This window comes from Gallus gallus, chromosome 6, assembly GCF_016699485.2.
Source record: "Gallus gallus isolate bGalGal1 chromosome 6, bGalGal1.mat.broiler.GRCg7b, whole genome shotgun sequence".
Taxonomy (NCBI): Eukaryota; Metazoa; Chordata; class Aves; order Galliformes; family Phasianidae; genus Gallus; species Gallus gallus.
This window is the reverse complement of record NC_052537.1, coordinates 9882087-9899843: the sequence shown is the minus strand read 5'-3', so window position 1 is coordinate 9899843 and position 17757 is coordinate 9882087. Positions and strand designations below refer to the sequence as shown.

General features: G+C 44.5%; 1 non-coding gene across 29 annotated transcripts in view; it reads right to left on the bottom strand.

The window, feature by feature from the left end:
* Positions 1–1715: 1715 nt before the first annotated feature.
* LOC100857497 overlaps positions 1716–17757 on the bottom strand; it is a 29865-nt gene continuing 13823 nt past the window's right edge. For 7 of the 29 annotated variants that reach the window (XR_006939656.1, XR_006939658.1, XR_006939657.1 and 4 more), the window contains 9 exons: positions 14312–14907; positions 13686–13726; positions 13285–13327; positions 12188–13044; positions 10935–11832; positions 10302–10425; positions 9595–9721; positions 8967–9014; positions 7275–8448 (listed from right to left, as the gene is read on the bottom strand). This is a non-coding gene — a transcript (protein FAM13A-like). Of the gene's footprint in view, positions 3015–7274; positions 8449–8817; positions 8884–8966; positions 9722–10301; positions 10426–10934; positions 11833–11920; positions 12096–12187; positions 13328–13685; positions 13727–13779; positions 13872–14311; positions 14908–17757 lie in introns of those variants that run through there. The other 22 variants (XR_006939664.1, XR_006939661.1, XR_006939668.1 and 19 more) reach the window with 22 other exon arrangements.

Below are 17757 nucleotides of genomic sequence, written 5' to 3'. Positions count from 1 at the left end.
TAAAGTAAATTTTCTCTATCAGATGGTTACAAATGATGACTGGCATCCTTTGGTATCTATGGAACCAAAGTAGCATTAATAAAAACAATAAAGGCCAAACTGTCCTAGCGTTCCTGTGTGTGCTGTAGGTAATAAGCTAAGTATCAACACAACAGAAGGGCTTTAGTAAATGGAAGTCAGATGTTTCATACACTGTGTGTGAGCTACTTTTGTGTCCGTGATGTCAGCACATCAGCCAAAAATTGGAGCTCGCTGGTGATTCTCGAGGGTCTCCTTTATCTTGTTTTGAGCAAAATTGTAAGATGAGTTGCTGGCCTTCACTTGCATACCTATATATATATATTACATAATGACTGTGTGTAGTGGTGTAAGGACATTTAAAAATTGGAATTCTGATTCTTCACTTAATTTTCATTTTTTTTCAAATAAAGGTATCTTATTCCTTCTCATTTCCTTAGGAATAATCTCTTAATGTATTGCCAGCTTTCTCTGAGGTATTTCCAACAGAGAAATGGCTCTCTCAATTAGAAAAGTGTATCAGATAACAACTGGCCCTGGATAAATCTAGAAAGTATTCAAGATATTTGTCTTGCACGCTTCCCTGCAAGTCAGCTGCTGCCACTGCCCTTTCCCTTATGTTAATATTAGGTCTTCTGCCTGTTAAGCGGCCACTTAGGTACTGATTGCCACAAAAGCCTGGAAGCTAGAATACACTTCCAGTTGGAGATCTGCACAGGGACATATATCCCACAGCATCGGAGAGTTTAGATAGCTTCTACGTTTCCCAGGAACTATCTTCTAATAGTTATTCAAGGGCAATATGAATTTCCAATTCCTCTATTAGAAGTTTTGATGTAATTGAAAATTATGAGGTTAAAAGATGACATTATGGCTTATGGCAGGACAATAGGAGGGACCCAAAGCTTCATTTAGAGTCTGGATTCTAGAAGAAACTCTTGAGGAAATAATTATGTTATTAAATGTATACATGTTTTACATTGATTCAAATGCACCCTGCTATGGGTGAGCGTGCAGGAAAGTTGTCTTTAATGTCACTCAAAATATAAAGGAACAGATTTTGTCTTGCTCCGAATTAGGGTTAGGGTATCAGTGTTTTGTTTTGGTTGTTTAGGGGGGTATCAATTTTCAATTTTTGAGATATTTTCTCAGATGTTCATACATGACATAATTGCTTTGTCTGTTTCCCTCCCCTTACTTCATGATTACTTAGTGAGCTGCTGAAGAGACTTAATAGCCCTCTCAGCATACAGGCAACATACTTTAGAGAAAGGTAGGTTTGTCAAATTGATGGAAGCATGCTATTTCAGTGTCGCGTATCATCTGAGTGGTACACACAGGAAATAACACAAAACGTACAACAGTTGTAATGTCATCTATTCCATCTTCACCTGGGTGATTTTCACGTTGTCACAGGGGGTTATACTTCTCTATCTGAAGCTTGTGTTGTGACATAATGAAAGTGGAGGAACAAATATGACGAAATGTTGCATAGATTGAAAAAACGTGCTTGCGAGAACTTTGACAAGCTTTTAACAGATTCACTCTTTCATTTTTCTAATGCCTACAGTCTGTTTCAGTGTGGGCTTTTGGAGTTTTATCTTCGGAAGCCTTTCTGTGCGTTAGTTGTTTGGTAGGCTAATTGTAGATATCGCCTTTTAAAAGACGGTAAGAATGCAATGGACTCTAACGAGTGCTGTCTCTCAAAGTTTATTTTACCTACAAGGTTATATTTGTCCTCGAGTGAATGATTTGTATTTAAACGTAAAAGAACAGAAGATCAGTCGAATTTTTGATGTGATTGGTAACCGACATTCTGACATGTCAGTTTTGCGTGGACTGTATGCTTTGAGCCAGAGGCAACTTCAACCACAAGAGACTTTTTAGACCTGCTTTCGCTTAGCTGTGGAGTTGAACACCATGGTGCATTACTAACTCTGTTTAATAGTTTTGGCTGTAACAATCCTTAAGAGTGCTGTGTTATCCAAAAAAAAAAAAAAAAAAAAACCTAGCCAATTGTTTTCCGTTCATTTATGCAACTCCTTTGTTGGGCCAGAGCCAACTGCACCGATTAACACAGGGCAGTCCTTAACATAGAAAACTGTCTCCTGCAGTCCTCTACTTTGAATTTTCCTGCTTTGTGCATTACTAGTTTCGATCCGTGCTTCTGAAATGAAAATACGCCTTGTCTTCACAGGCAGGGCCTACGTGAAAACCAGATAGGAGCCAAACAAGATTATGAAATAGAGTAATTCAGGGCAGTGATGTATAATTTTTCATCTTTTTGTTTCAATGAAAAACACATCTATGGAATATAATTTCATAAACACACCCAGAAGTAAACTTCTAAGTGCCTTTGGTGGGCTTGTTTCCTGTGGTACTAAATGCATTTATTTCTTCAGATTTTACAAAGAAATCATTTCTTTTTTTGTAGCTTCTTTCAGCACACATTCTGTGGAATAAGTATATTCTGTGTAAGATGGTTTAACTGCAACATAAATTTATTCTATTGGCAGATGATAATCATTACAGGAATTATTTATGTAGACTAAAAGAGATAACGCTGCTGTTAGTGTTTCCTTTATAGGTTTACAATACACGATATTGAAGCTATTTTTACACAGATTCCATTTTTAGAATAGCTTTTAACACTAAAAATATGTAGTTAGTATGTGTGATTATTCTGCGAGAATAAACTGAAACCAAAATCTAAGATGACTTTCAGGCATCTGTAAGGAGCCCTTCAAAGGACGGGTAACTATAGAGATGTGACACAAGTCAATCAGAGATGGACAGTACTACCCGACAGCCCCAATTTTCATGAAATTTTTCTCCGAGGCCTCTCAGGTGACTGGTAAGCAATCTCCTCATTCTTTTGTTGCTCAGAGACTTCTAGCTTCAGTTCCCAATGGAGAGGGGCACCGAGAGAATGGCCAGTTGGGAGCAGGCAACTCACCGCAGCATCAGAAAACATTCACAGGCACTCAGCCGCTTCACTGGAAAGAAATAGAGCAATCAAATATAGCTTTGAGCTTTGCTCTAGTCGCGATTGAAGCCAGTTCACTTCTAGGTACTTCCAGACAAAACGGAACCACACTTTTGTTATCCGTCTCTGCTAGAGTAAGAAATAGGTAGCAGTTATATAGGTAGCCCTTAATTCTTCTAACTTAGTTTAGAATAATATTTTGAGTTTGACTGAAGTTGTACAAAGATTACAGCCTAGAAATGAGAAACCATTATTTCCCATCGCCGTGAGAATCAATTTGCATAAGAGAATACATCAAGAAGACAGTAAGCATTCAGTAGCTGTGAACACTTATTCACTTCCAATTAAGCTAGAACCTATTTCACAAGGAAACCAGAGAATATGACTTCCACGATAACCGATAACTTTCTGTTGTGCATCGGTTGTGCGACCTATGTGATCGAGTACCCTGTGTAGGCTTACCTTGACAACAGAGAAGGTGATCTATTTTGTAAGTTTGTTTTTGTGGATTTTTTTTTTTGTTTGTTTGTTTGAATACACATAGTGCTACCAATTGTGGTAGTATACTTCAAGGTGAGTTTGTGGTCTGTATTTTATTGCTTGTTTGTTACAACATTAGTTAGAAAAAGTTAATAAATTGTACATGAATTCAGCGATGTGATCATTGACAAACTTGAACATCTAGCTTTGCCAGGGTCTTGAAAATTGCCAGACAAACAGACACATTGCTTGTACAACGAATACTTTTATGAAGCGGAAAAAAAATTATCCAAAGCAAACCCAACAAAAAACCACGTCAGCACCCTGCTCTTAACTTAGGAACGGCTTACAGTGTTGTAGCTCTATGCAACATACATTGTGAATGGTAAAAAAAAAAAAAAAAAAAAAAAATTGGTTCAGCTTCAGTTGATCCATTTCTATCATGGGGTGGCTCAGGTGGTAAAGGACCTTAAAGACCATCTAGTTCAAACACCTCTGCCACGGGCAGGGCCGCCACCCACTCGATCAGGATGCTCAGAGCCCCATCCAACCCGGCCTGGAACACTTCCGGACACAGGATCGTCATGACTTCTCCAGGCATCCAGTGCCAAGGCCTCACCACCCCGAGTAAAAAATTCCTGCCTCATACCATCTAACCTAAATCTCCCCTCTTGTATTTAAAGCTATTCTGCTTTCTCCTGTCACTATCAGGCTGTAGCAGAAATGCTAAGTCACAGCTGGAACCAGTGATTGAGCACCTGGCGGGAAGGCGGGCCCAAGCCAGGAGAGCTCAGGTGCACGCAATGCAACTGAGTGACCGGAAGGGGTGGAGCCAGGATCCACCCCTTCCCAGTTCTCATTTAAGTGTTGTCAGTGATGGTGAGGGCATCTTGCTGGAGATCCTGTTCTCCTGGAGGCTGTGAGTAGGTAAGCAGTTCCTTTTGTTTGTTTTTTTTTTGCATCTGCAGTAGCTCTTGTGTTTGGGCTTATCCTCATGTGCTGCAGTCTAGGACTTTGTCACTCTGCTATTGTTGCTGTACTTTCCATCACGTTGTAGCATCACACAGACCACATGAAAAGCTGGTTCCTCTCTTGTTTATAGTCTCCCTTCACGTGCTAGAAGCTTGCAATGAGGCCTTTTGTTCTCTGAGATAAACAAACTCCATTCCATTAGCTTTTCTTGATAGGAGAGGTGCTGCAGCCCTTCGCTCATCTCTGTGGCCTTCGTATGGACCCACTCCAGCAGGTCCACATTATTTCTTGTGCCAAGGACCTCAGGCCTGGGCACAGAACTCCAGCTGGCACTTTGTGAGGGCAGAGCAGAGGGGACTATCGCTTCCCTCTTCCTGACGGCTGGGCTTCTCTCGATGCAGCCTATGTTACCATTGGCTTTCAGGGTTCCAAGTGCACAATGTTGGCTCCCATTGTGCTTCTAGTCCTCCAGAACCCTTAAATCCTTTTCCACGGGGCTCACCTCAATGAGGCTTTTTTGTTGTTTTTTTATTTTATCTAGGAAGGCCCTGGTCCAAGAGCGATGCTCGGCTGCATTGAACCTCGTTAGGTTCATTCAGGCTTGCTTTTGAGGTTTGTCTACATCCCTTCGGATGGTACCCCTCCCTTCTACTGTATAAACCCCAGCACTCTGCTCAGTGCCATCAGCAAATGTGTAAAGAGTGTATTCAGTCCCTCTATTCAGGTCATTGAATACAATGTTGAAGAGCACCAATTCCAAGACAGGCCATCACTCCATCATGTGCCGATTTTCCCCCTTCTGAGCTCGGTTTCTACTTCTGGGGCCAGGAGGGCTCTCATGCTCTCAGAAAGGCATCCCTAAGGAATTCATTTTATGCTCTTTTCTAACTCAGCATTTGAGAATATCTATATTTCCTGAAATTCTTGTCTGCTTCTGCGGGTGGGCCATCTTAGTGGTGTGAATCCTGTGTGGAGTAAATTAAAATGACACTTCTCCAGTACAGAATGCACTGTGGTGTTAACGATTTCAGCTGCATAAAAGGGAGTTTTCCCAGGGTTTTTTTTTTTCTTTTTTCTTAGAAGAATAAGTAGAATATTCCGAGTTGGACTACTGCCATTGCAAACTCCCATCCAGAGATCAGATGGGTTGGAAACCGGTTAGTTCCTGAGGATACAGCAATTAGGCTTCCTTTACAAGGTAGATGATTGTCCTGTGTGGGAACCGAGCAAGTTCTTCCTGCAGCTTTTCTAAGTGAAACCTCAGACTTGACCTCCAGCTCACTGTAGATAACTGAGGAAAAGGGTTCAGTGAGTCAGACCATGAATTCAGGCACATGCTCCTATGTCTGATGATCTTACTGTATCAGACTACTGTTAAAAACAGAATAAGAAAAAAACCTGTCAGCCCATCCGTTTCCATAGCCGTCTTCCCCAGCAATACTGATCGGTGAGTTCAGTTTTTTTCCTCGGAATTCATTTGTCTCATTCTAGTGCGTTTTTGCTAGGCTAGCGAAGTTGGTGGGATCTCATCTCTGGGGAAACATTTTGAGAAGGATAAGCAATTCTGCCTCCCTCTGGGAAGCAGTTCTGTCTGACCTCTCAAGGCGTCAAAACACTCTCAAGTGTACCTTGGTAGTCTAAATAGCCTATACTGTAAGCGGTAAGATTTGCATGACTGTAAGGGAACTATCAAGTCAGGGTGTGAACCACTGATTAAGCACCTGGAAGAAAGTGACCAGGTCAGGCCTGGGAGCACAGGTGAAGGCAATTCACCTGTGGGAAGGGAAGGGGTGGAGCCAGGCTCTACCCCATCTTAGACCCTATTTAAGAGCTGACTGCAACCAAGGAAGGATCTCTTCCAGGAGATCCCTCCCTTGCAGAGTTCTTCTGTGAGCCTAGATCTTTGGAGACAGGTGAGCATTCTTCTTTTTGTGACATCTTCTCATTGCGCCAGTGCTGTTACGAAGATGAAATGTGGAAATTTTTTTTTTTGCTACTTTTCCTCCTTCTACTGTTGGTTTTTTTTTTTTGGTGCATGGAGTACTTAAGATCCTGCGAACATCTGAGAAAGGCTAAATTGGGTAAGGAAGTTGGTAAGACCTCCTATTGTCTTTGCACAGTTTTTTTATTTCCTTTCAAATAAAAAAAATCCCCTTAGTTTGACATTCATGGTATGTGTTTGAGGGAGAGGGATGTATTTTCTCAGCTTGGTAACCTAACTTGATGCAGAAGGGAGACTACTACGGATGTAATTACCACAGGTGAGCATAGAAAGTGGAAAAAGTTGCGTCTTCCTCATGTGCCATGCAATGAGGGATTGGTGATCTGTATAAACAATGACAGAACAAAGGTCAGACTTTGAAACTGTTCACAGTCAAACACCATTTGTTGTTGCCAAGCTCACGTGAATTAAGGATTACTGCTTTCATTTTGATTCATCATAAAATTGAAATGAGAAAGGTATTCCTCCACCAGTGAAGAGAAAAAAGGATTTCACTTGTATAGTCTGGCACTCTGGTTAAAGTGAGCGTAAGGAGAATTTAAACCTCTGTTTGTCATGAAAGACACTACAAAGAGTATTATGTCCATGGGGGGCTCTCTTCTGAGTGTGGGTGCCCAGGAAATACTTTTCAAACCAACAGAAGAGGGGTTGTTTTTTGTGGGTTTTTTTTGTTGTTGTTGTTTGTTTCTTGCAGCTTTAGGTTTTATTGTGGCAATCTGTACTTCTTGGTCAGTCATTCTGACTATTAATGGTAGGATACACCCCAGTAATCTTACTATGCAGAAAATGTGAATAGTGAAATGACTTAGATTGTAGTGGTTGAAAATATCCAACTTTATTCCGTAGCTATGAATTTATTAATGCTATAAGACAGATCTTATTCCATTCCTCTATTAGAGGGATGCATTTATTAACTCCCTCTGTTCAAAAACAAGACATCTTTGCCTGTGGTGTAATTCCAAGTGTGTATTATCTCTTTGAGTAGGTAAGGAAAATTCTTGTCAGGTAAGGGGATCCAGAAACTAAATGCTGTGTCAGAAAACAGCCCTTCCTAAGTATACCTCTTAAGACAAACAAAGAGCAAGCAGTGACTCAGTCCCCTACACAAAAGCAGCTCCAAGTATTTGTTAAATTTAGATCTAAATCTAATTAAATCTAAATCTAATTCTGTTAGAATTAAATGAGATTATGTGAGGCTGGCAACCGGGTTCCAGTCAAATTCCAGGGGCTTCTTGGCAGGGGCAGTTCCCTTTGGTATTTCTATAAATGATCAGGACACAGGAGTCAAATGCATATTAAGTATTTTTGCTGATGACACTAAATTAGGAGGAGCTGGGGACTCCTCAGGGGTAAACAGGCTCTCCAGAGCAAACTCTAGACAGTAGCAGGCCCTACAGTCACCAACTGTGTGAATTTTGTCAGTAGCCAGCACCTGATTCTGTATGTGAGACAGGCCAACCCCAGCTACCCATACAGAACAGGGGGAATGAGGTCAGAGAGCTGCCCCAGGGAAAGGAATCTGGGTGCCACAGTTGACAGCAAGTTAAATTCAAGTCAGCAGCATGCCTGGTCATTTAGAAGGCTGACCACACCCTGGGGCACCTCAGGCCCAGCACAACCGGCTGAACAAAGGAAGGGATCATCCCACACTGCTCCAGGGAGGTAAAGCCTCACCGTGAGCATAGTGTGCAGCTCTGCAACCTCTAATATAAAATAAGAGCTCTCAGGGAGCATCCAAGGAAGGCTCAAATTCCCTCTCTTTTTAAGCTGAAAGGAGGCTGTAGAGGTCAGAGAAGGTAGAGGTTGCAGATGAAGAAAAACTTGTCAGAAAGAGGGGTGAGATAGCAAAACAGGCTTCTCTGAGACAGCAGTCACACCCCATGGCTGACAGTTCACAAAGCATTTGGACGCTGCTCCCAGCCATAGCAGTTGAAGTCCGGGCAGTCTCCCAGAGTTGCAAGTCCCTTCTGATCCAGTATGCTTTCTGATTCTAGAAACAAAGATTCCACTGAATTCATATATTTGAATATTCATAAACATTCCCTCTTATCTGAATAATATACATTTTAGACAGCCCTGTGGGAAAGTAGACATCCCTGTCAGAAAAGAAGACTCCATTCCGTTTAGCATGAATCACCTGCCAACATCATCTTGAACTTGTGAGTAAAATAACCTAATAACTCACTGATATTCTGGAGAAGTCATTAGGAAAGTAGTATCATATGTAACCCCATGAACTCTATTTTCTATCCTGAATTATCTACATGTTGCACTTTAATGGCTGCAGCACTGGATCCTTAACTGACTAAGAATGAAGCCAATTAATGGTCACAGACTCTCACATAAAGATGCAATATACTACATTGAAACATTTATTGCCAGGGCAGAACTCCAGCAGAACTTCCATTTCTTCTGGTAAAAAGCTCTGTGCAGATCACAATGTATTTGTATAGTTACTGTTAGAGTTCGGTCTCAGTCAGGAACAAAGCTTCACAGGAGCTAACTTACCACAATTCAATCCAAAGGGTTGTGCAGTGAAGCAGTAGCTCAGGTTACCTACCAAGAAACCAGAGACAGTTCTCAGTGAACTCTTCTTAAAAAGATGGAAAGCAGAGTTCTTTTGAAAGACAGTCACAGCCACTCTATTGGGATGGCACACCATACCATGATCCTGGGAAGCTCTACAGAGCTCAAGAAATGCTTCTCTAGAAATACAGTTGCAACAATACAAACGCTGACAATGTACTCTACCATTTCATTCAGTGAGTAAAGCAAGTCTGACACACTGTACTTCTGCAGTAGATAACTTGTAAAACTATTTGTTATTAAGTCTCACTTGTTTTTCTTTTGCAGAACATGCAATGCTAAATAGTCTACTGCTTCAGGGGTCATTTTTCTCCCTTTCTGTGTTCCCCCAAGATGAATATCAGCAGCAGCAAGGAAACAGAGCCCAAGCACAGAAATAGACAGCGCATCTTTGTGAGGTAAGCAAGGATTTACTGTTGTTTTAAAGTCAGAGATGGACAGGTATCCACTTCACCATGAAAACTTGAGTTAGCTAAGCCTAGTCATTCCCACTCCAGTGCAGATATTCTTAGGCATCCCAATTCTCCCCCACAACGCAGAGCAATCACACCTGCAGCAGATACAGTCTTCCCGGAAAGCCATCACAAGCCACTCATTCTTCTACAAAAGGGATGCATCTTCACCCACTTTCCGCTCCACAGAAGTAAGGTTAGTCACCAGTATTTTGGGGGCAAACACTGAAATGAGAAGAACAGAATTCTATCTAAAAATTCTCCTTTGCAGTTTTGCTTGAGCGGGAAGATCAAGTGAAAGACCTCTCTCTTAAAAAGAGAGACCTAGCTTTTCACTATTTAAATTTAGACATTTGTCTGGCAATTCAGTTTAACACATTTTGCTGGAGGCATGCTCTTAAACACTGAGTAAAACCTTACCCACACAAAGAGATAGTTTTCTACATTTATATATAGATAACTGAGTCAGCCTCATCATAGACCTCTCACAAAAGGAACTTTCACAAACATTTCCATTTTTATTTTCCCATGAGAGTAATTTTTCCCCAAGTGGCAGATGGCAAAAAAGTCAGAAGAGCAGCAACTTCCCTTCTTCCTAACCACATCAGTCAATTCAGCTTGTTGATACTGTAAACCATACAAAGGACACAGGCCAAGACACACAACAGGTACATTTCACCTCCAGCCACTTATCCAAACCCCTTTAAGAGGGAAATCCCCCCCCACCCCCAGGCACATTGAATTGTTACACAGAGCAAGCAACCTCTTAAGTCATAGAGCAAAAGTTGTTTCAAAAAGGCTTTACCTGAGGTTTGAAATGAAATGAATTTTCTCCTTCAGCAGGAACACAGAACCCAGCTCCTCCTCACTCCTCCCACCTTCAGGACCAGAAGCACCAGCACAGAGCAGTCACCACACAGGAGCTACTCCTAGAGCCAAGGAAGAGACTCCTTAACCAGGGAGGGCTCCCCCCCTCACACCCCCACTCAGGGGGGGCCCCCTCTTCAGCAGAGAGGGGCTCCCCCCCACACCCCCACTCAGGGGGGGCCCCTCTTCAGCAGAGAGGGGCTCCCCCACACCCCCACTCAGGGGGGGGCCCCTCTTCAGCAGAGAGGGGCTCCCCCCCCACACACCCCCACTCAGGGGGGGCCCCATCCTCCCCAGGAGGGCCCCCCCCACTCAGCCCCCCAGGGGCTGCCACAACCCAGCCAGAAAAATTTCCGTTACTGACCTGCACCCACCCTCCCACCCAAAAAAAATAATCTCTTGAGATAGTGCAAACCCCAGCCAGCAGCCCCATCCCACAGGGAGGAAGAGCACAGCCCACTCAGTGGGCTGTGCTCTTCCTCCCCTTGGCATATCCCCAAACCACATGCATCACACAAAACAAAAAAAACACAAACTCATCCCAAGACACACCAAAACAACCCATGCTTACCTGACAGTTCTGCAGCACCCAGGATGGGGACCTTCCTCCTGGCACACCAGCTGCACCGCAATCCAAGGGAAGACAACAGCCCTGGAAGACTGAAACAACTCCAGCACCACTGCTCACTCCTCCCTCCACCAGTGGGCCTGCCACACACCTTCAGGAATAAAACCAAAACACACCAACACCCAGTCCCAGCCCTGAGACAGCACAGCTCACCTCACTCCACAGAGCCCCTGCAGTCACATCAATAGGACACACACCCTGAACCTGCAGGAAGAACTCAAACACATTCTTGAAGGGCCACCAGGTAGGCAGGTCAGACAGCTCACATCCTTCCTCAGGCTGATCCTCAATGCTCCACTGTGGCGCTCACCCTGTGAACAGATCATGCAGCCTCCCTACATAGCATATCACCCACAAAAACAGCCAGGTGCAACTTAAATCCCCAGGGAAGGGGACCCCACAGCCTATTCCATCACCCTCACAGTGAAACCCATCTTCCTTCTGTTTCTATAGAACCACCAGTCTTCCAGCCTGTGAATATTACCCCCATTCTACCACCACACACCTTCCAGCTGTGCCTGCACAAGCCCACACCCATCAACTCCACACTTAGACACTTACTGACAGAAGTGATATTCCACCCCGCAACATCCACTGCCCTTCTCTCATCCAACCAGACAGTCACAACAACACAGAAAGCTACCAGGTCAGTCCATCATCACTTCCTCTTGCTGAATCCACCGTGACCGCTCCTTAGAGATGACATCTAGAACAAGCTGTCCCATTTCAGTGCCAGGGAGGGAGGTGATCCTGAACAGCCTACAGTTGCACAGGCCCTCCTTCTCACCCTTTCTGAAGGCTGCAGTGATGCTGCCTATCCATGAGTCCTCGGGCACCTTGCCTATAGGAAAGAGCATAAAGAATACAAGAGAGCTCTTTAGCAGCTGCTTCTGCCAGCTCCCTCAGCACACATAGGCAAAAATCAATACCTGCAAATCCCTAGACCCCAGGAATATATGCCTAAAATCTTTGACCTGCTCCTCCATACTCCAGAGGAAATCATTCTTCCAGAAAGACCCTTCCATCTGATATTCCCAAGGAGCACTCTCAGCAGTGACCACTGAAGTGGAGGAGGCATCTGGCACCTCCACCTTCCCACATCCCCTATTTTAAAAAGGGGGGCCCCCCAATAACAGCAGGCCCACACATTCCTATTTTCCACATCTCTATTTTGTGGTTGGCAAAAACTTGCAAACCTGTTAGCCTTCACCTTCCTCCACAAAGGTGATACTAAGGGGGCCTTAGCCTTCCTTTTCTTCTTCAAGTTTATCTGTGACCTCCTCATTTGCTCCTGCAGGTCTCCTGCCATTCCTGCTCCATTTCTTACTCTCAGGCATGCACCCTACTGAGCACAGAGGCAGTAATGCATGAGTCAAGAACCGCTAGCAGGACCCCTTCTGATGCTGCAACCCAACAGATACCTCCAGGCAGATCCTTTAAGAGGACAAAGTTGCTCCCTCAAAGTCCAGTGTTTCAAACATACTTATTGGTTTGCATCTTCTGACTGAGATCCCAAACTCCACCATCTCACAGCTGCTGCACTTCAGGTCCCCTCCGTCTTCGCATCCCCAGTCAGTCCTTCCTCAATACAGAGTAAGAGCTCCGCCAGCATTTCTCTCCTCATTGGCTCCTCCTTCACCTGTGTCAGAAACTTTGATACCTGCAGGAGCCTCCTGGAATGAGATACACCTGACAGCATTGCCTTATCAACAACTGGCAGGGTGCTTCGAGTCTACTGTGAAAACTAATGCCTGCAACCTTGAGGTTACTTTTAGCTGTGTGCAGGAAGTCTTATCAGCTTCCTCATCTGTAACCAACACCCCCAGTGACATTACCTACATTTACTGTCTCCTGAGCCTTGCACGCCAGCACTCCCCTGGTTCTTCATGCATCCCTAGGCACAGCTCAATGCATTCCAGTTCTCTCAGTGGAAGTGAGACTCTGCCACCTCTCACCTGTCTGTCTCTCCTGAAGAGAACAGAACATCCACAACAGCATTCGAGTCACGCAAGCCATTCCGCTGCATCTCCACGATGGGAACGAGATCACGCTCCTGAAATTACAAATAAGGGGGGGTGGGGGAAGAAATACAATCCCGTCCTGCTCACCCCCACCGCTAGACGCGGGAGAGGCCGAAGCACCCGCAAAACCCTTCTGGAGGGTCGGGGTCGCTCTCAGCGGTTCGGCAGCGGCCCCGCACCGGCCCCTTCTAAAAAGCCACGTGGGAGCCGAGCGGCGGCCCTACGCGAGCCTCAGGAAGAGCGAACTTACCTAGGGACTCCGAAACACTCACCGGTTCGGACTGACGAGAGGCTCCGCTGCAGCCTTCGCTCAGCCTGCAATAGGAGAAAACTTGTTTCAGCAGCCCTTTGCGTTGCTTCTTACTCCCAGCAGCACCGAGACTGGGGGGAAATACGACCCCATCCCGCTCGCTCCCAATGATGAGAGCGGGAGGAACTGAAGACCCCGCTCTAAAGCCCCGGGCTGCCCTGGGACTGGGGGAACCGAGCGGCAGCCCCCTCCGAAAACGCGACGGCGGCGCTACGAAGGCTCCGAGAAGCCGGGGCAGCCCGGCGGTAGCCCCGCGCCGGCCCCGAACGCGGAGCGCGGCGAGAACCCGGCGGCCTCGGCTGCGGGCGGATGGCCCCGAGCGCTCGCCGCCTCTGCAGTCCCGTTACCACCGGACCGGCTCACCGGGTTGGGCTGATCCTCACCGCGAGAGATCTCACTGCAGCCTGAAACAAAACACAGCACACAGAGAACGTTACATAGAATCCAAAGCCCTCACTTGAAAAGCAGCACCCAGCGGCACCAGGACCGGACGAAGCATCGCAGCCCGCTCCAGTTCCCACGAGGAATGAACTCCAGCAGCTCTTTCGTGGCTCCCGGCGGCCTCCGGCGGAGCTTAAAAGGCTTTGGGGCGGACCCGCCCCGGGCTCCCGACGAGACGCAGCTGTGCCCGGGCGGGCGCGGCCCCGCGACACCTGAGAGTCGTTGCCTCGTTAGCGCCGGCCGGGGGCTCTGACAGTTAGCCATGTGGACTCTAGATCTGAATCAGGGACTTACACTGCGCTTTCAATTAAAGTTTGTTATGTGCTTCTCCTCACCTCACTGTGGGATTCATTAATAAGTTCAATAACTGTGCCCAATTCAAACGGATCCCTTTGCATCTCACACGACACCCTTCCGAAGCACGTCCCCAGCCCTATCACTTTCCAGGGGCTCCGGAAAATGTGTGCTGTCTCTGCTCTGCTTTCCCTCTCCCCTCGTCAAATAATAACAACAACAACAACAACAATAACAATAATAATTTGTTAAACCTGTAAAAACTTTGTGCCTGACGGAGAAAACGTGACTGAAGGCGGCAATGGAAATACGGGAGTGGTGATGCGACAAATGCCCAAATGGGTTAATGATGCACATGAGAAAATTGCCAGCCAGTGAGACTTGAAGCGGAGCTTTACAAACAGTTCTGTACGGTGTTGCTTAGGGTTACGTTCAAGTGTCACATCAATCGGTGGGAATGCTTTCGGTGAGATTTCAGTGATCTCCAGTTAAGGACAAGGGTACTCCGTAAAGACTTCAGTGATGAAATGCACTTTATGTAGTGGTTTTGTTCTTCAATTAAAATCCTGACAGTTGGACTATGCTCATTTTTGTTTCCAGTGATGGTAGAACTGTGAATGGTTTTATTGCACGCTGTTACAGATATATTTTTCACAGCCATGGATGGCATCAGACGAGAAAAGAAGGGACATCCGAATGCACGGAGTGAGGCAAGAGATCCTGCCGAGGGTACGCGATGCGTTGCGACGTTCTCCGGTAGAAGAAGCGGTTCGGTGACGGCTCGTCTCGCTGCCCAGCAGAATCCTTATTCTCAGAAAACGCCTCCTGTCACTGGTCTGTCACTGATCGCCTGATGGGAAGAAGATGGGAGGAACTGAACTTTGAGTTACCATCAGCTGTATGCAAAGGATGAGCTGAAAAGAGTCCCTCTGACTCTGGAGACGGAATGAGATGGTCTTGGAGGAAACCTGGACGTTAAACGCTTGTAAGAGCTATTGCCCAAAGCTACTTTTAAGCTACTTTAGACTAAACTTTTTCATGACAAGGTCTGTAATTCTGTATAATAAATACAAGACGGTTTCACAGCAGATTACCCAAGTTGCAAATAGTATGTTTTGTTGGCAATTATCGGCCGCTGTTCTAAACAATTGCAACAAGTGCTTTCTCATGATGTTTCTGGCTTGGCAAGATTAAGAAAAATGATGATCAAGATCTTCCTGTACAAAAACAGTTTGGGGAGCAGCTTGTGAAAACATTTGCCTATCATTTTTCTCACTAAACTTGATATATTTGTAAGTTGATGTATTAAGTTGATGTATTTGTAAATGACACCGACCGGTTACTGGCATGTACAACTCCTAGGCTTGTAAATGAATTATTTACACACGTCCCTTGCTTTAAGAACCTACTGCCTGTGAACGGACACGACTGCTAAAAAGAAAGAAGTCCCGGGCTATAGAATCTGATCGAGAGGCCCGAAGAAGTTGCCGGTGGATTCCTCTTGAACCGCTTCGTGTCTAAAAATCGCCGGGTGATTTAAAGCCACCAGAGCCGTAGTGAATAAATCAGAATGGGCTCCTCAGGCTTTACGTCACCTGCTCAATTTTTTTCTGAGTGATTTGTTGCTCAGTCATTACTTCTTTGAAGGATAAGGAGAAAAGCTCTGATCGGTTCCTACTTGAACTGAAGCAAGAGGCCGATTCTGCCTCCTAAGAAGTAGCAGATGCATTTATGAAATATGATTTTGTGTCTGTAACTAACGTTCTTAAAAGCATCCTTTTTGTAATCCATATGCATTTCAATTTAATTAAAAATAAACAAGTGAGACTAGTTATGAGAATTTTTGTTACCATCCCCATACAATAATCGATCATTTATAGTAATTTCATAGGATCACAGATTCATAGAATTGCTAAGGTTGGAAAAGACCCACAGGATCATCCAGTCCAACCATTCGTTCGCTCATCACCAGTGGTTCTCGCTAAATCGCGTCCCTCACCACAACATCCAAACGCTCTTTGTACACCTTCAGGGTCGATGACTCCACCACCTCTCTGGGCAGCCCATTCCGGTGCCTGACCACCCTTTCAGAGCAGTAGTATTTCCTAACGTCCAGCCTGAATCTTCCCTGGCGCAGCTTGAAGCCATTCTTTGCTCAAGCAAGAAATTAGTTATTTTTGTAAATTTAATTTTGCCTGGCATAATCGATGACATAGGAATTGAGCAGACGGACACTTGAAACTGTAAGGCGATACAGTCGTTCTTAGAAGATGGGAGCTGAGTCAAGCTGCTTTGGGGAATTTCACTGTAGTCAGGCAGCGATTTCTGATGAGCTCTAAGCGCTCCTTAAACTTGACCTCGGTGTTACTTAACGGGAGACTGCATTCGTTGTTCAATACCCTGTCTAACTAAACTGGCCCTGTGATTGGAATTTAAACAATGTGTCTGCTCGTGACAAACAGTTATGTTTTCATTTCCCTTCTTTGCTTGTGTAGCTGTATTTTGGAGTTTGTAACTAACTGAAATTGGGCAGATTGTGTTCCACTCCGTACGTTAGAGAGATTTTTCTCTGAGCGCTCATCTAAGTAGAGTACTGAAAGGCTAATAATAGCTCTGGGAGACAGAAATGAAATGCAAAAGGAAGAGAAAGAGCCAAATTGCAGTATATCGATCCGGTCTTGTTTTTAATTTCTACGAAATACTGAAAGAAAATTTAGACATCCTAATTTTGATAACTCAGTCCCAGTATATCCTTTTTATCAACGTAAGACAATATATTCAGTTTCCACTGATCCGTAGTTGTAACTTGAAACAGATTATGGGAATGATAAAATATCCGGAGTTCTGCAATGGAGCGAGCCGTGCCTTTAAGTGTTCTCACTCCAAGAGCAGTTCAAAAGAATACACAGTTCAGCGGTACTCTTAGATGAAAAGTGTTTAAACCATTGATAATTGTTTATTTAGTATCAACCATTAACATTCAACTATTTGTATCTCATATTGACTCTAGCCAAGACTATGAATTTTCACCAGTGTGTGAATTCTTGCATTTCACTATTCCGCCAATTAGTCATTTCAAGCAATTCAATTGAATGAATTTAATTGTTTCTGTACACTGTGCGCTGTTTCTATAGTAATGGATGTGCTTCAGCGAAGGATATAGCACAGTTGCTTCGTTTACTTTTTTAAAATCAGATGGCTTAACAAAATATGGGATAATGTGACATTACAAAATTTTAGACAGCTTCAGAAAGTGTGGTGTTTGTAAAAAAAAACAACACGCACACACAAAACATAAAGTGCAGATGAACAGATGACAAAGATGTCTCCACAAAATACTTCTACTGTGTGAAACTCTGACCGGTTTGGAGGGAAAACAGAGACAAAAATGAGCCCAATATAAACACGGTGTTTAGAATAGAGCTTCTTGATTCCCCCCTTCATCTCCCCTTGAAATTCGGCGCATGATAGTAACTTGATTGTTTTGTTCGTTCCGATGGGAAACATTCGTCAGGTGGGGGCTGGAGTTTTGAATAAGAGAACAGGCAGAGATAGGTGCACGTATCAGATGGGCTTTAATCGCCTTTCTCAATACAGACTAGCTTACCAGGGAGACTGAAATCTAGAGGAATAATTCTGAGGTATTCTTTCTAATTTTCCTTTCCAATGCTTCGTCACTGTCTCGTTGGATTGTCATTGT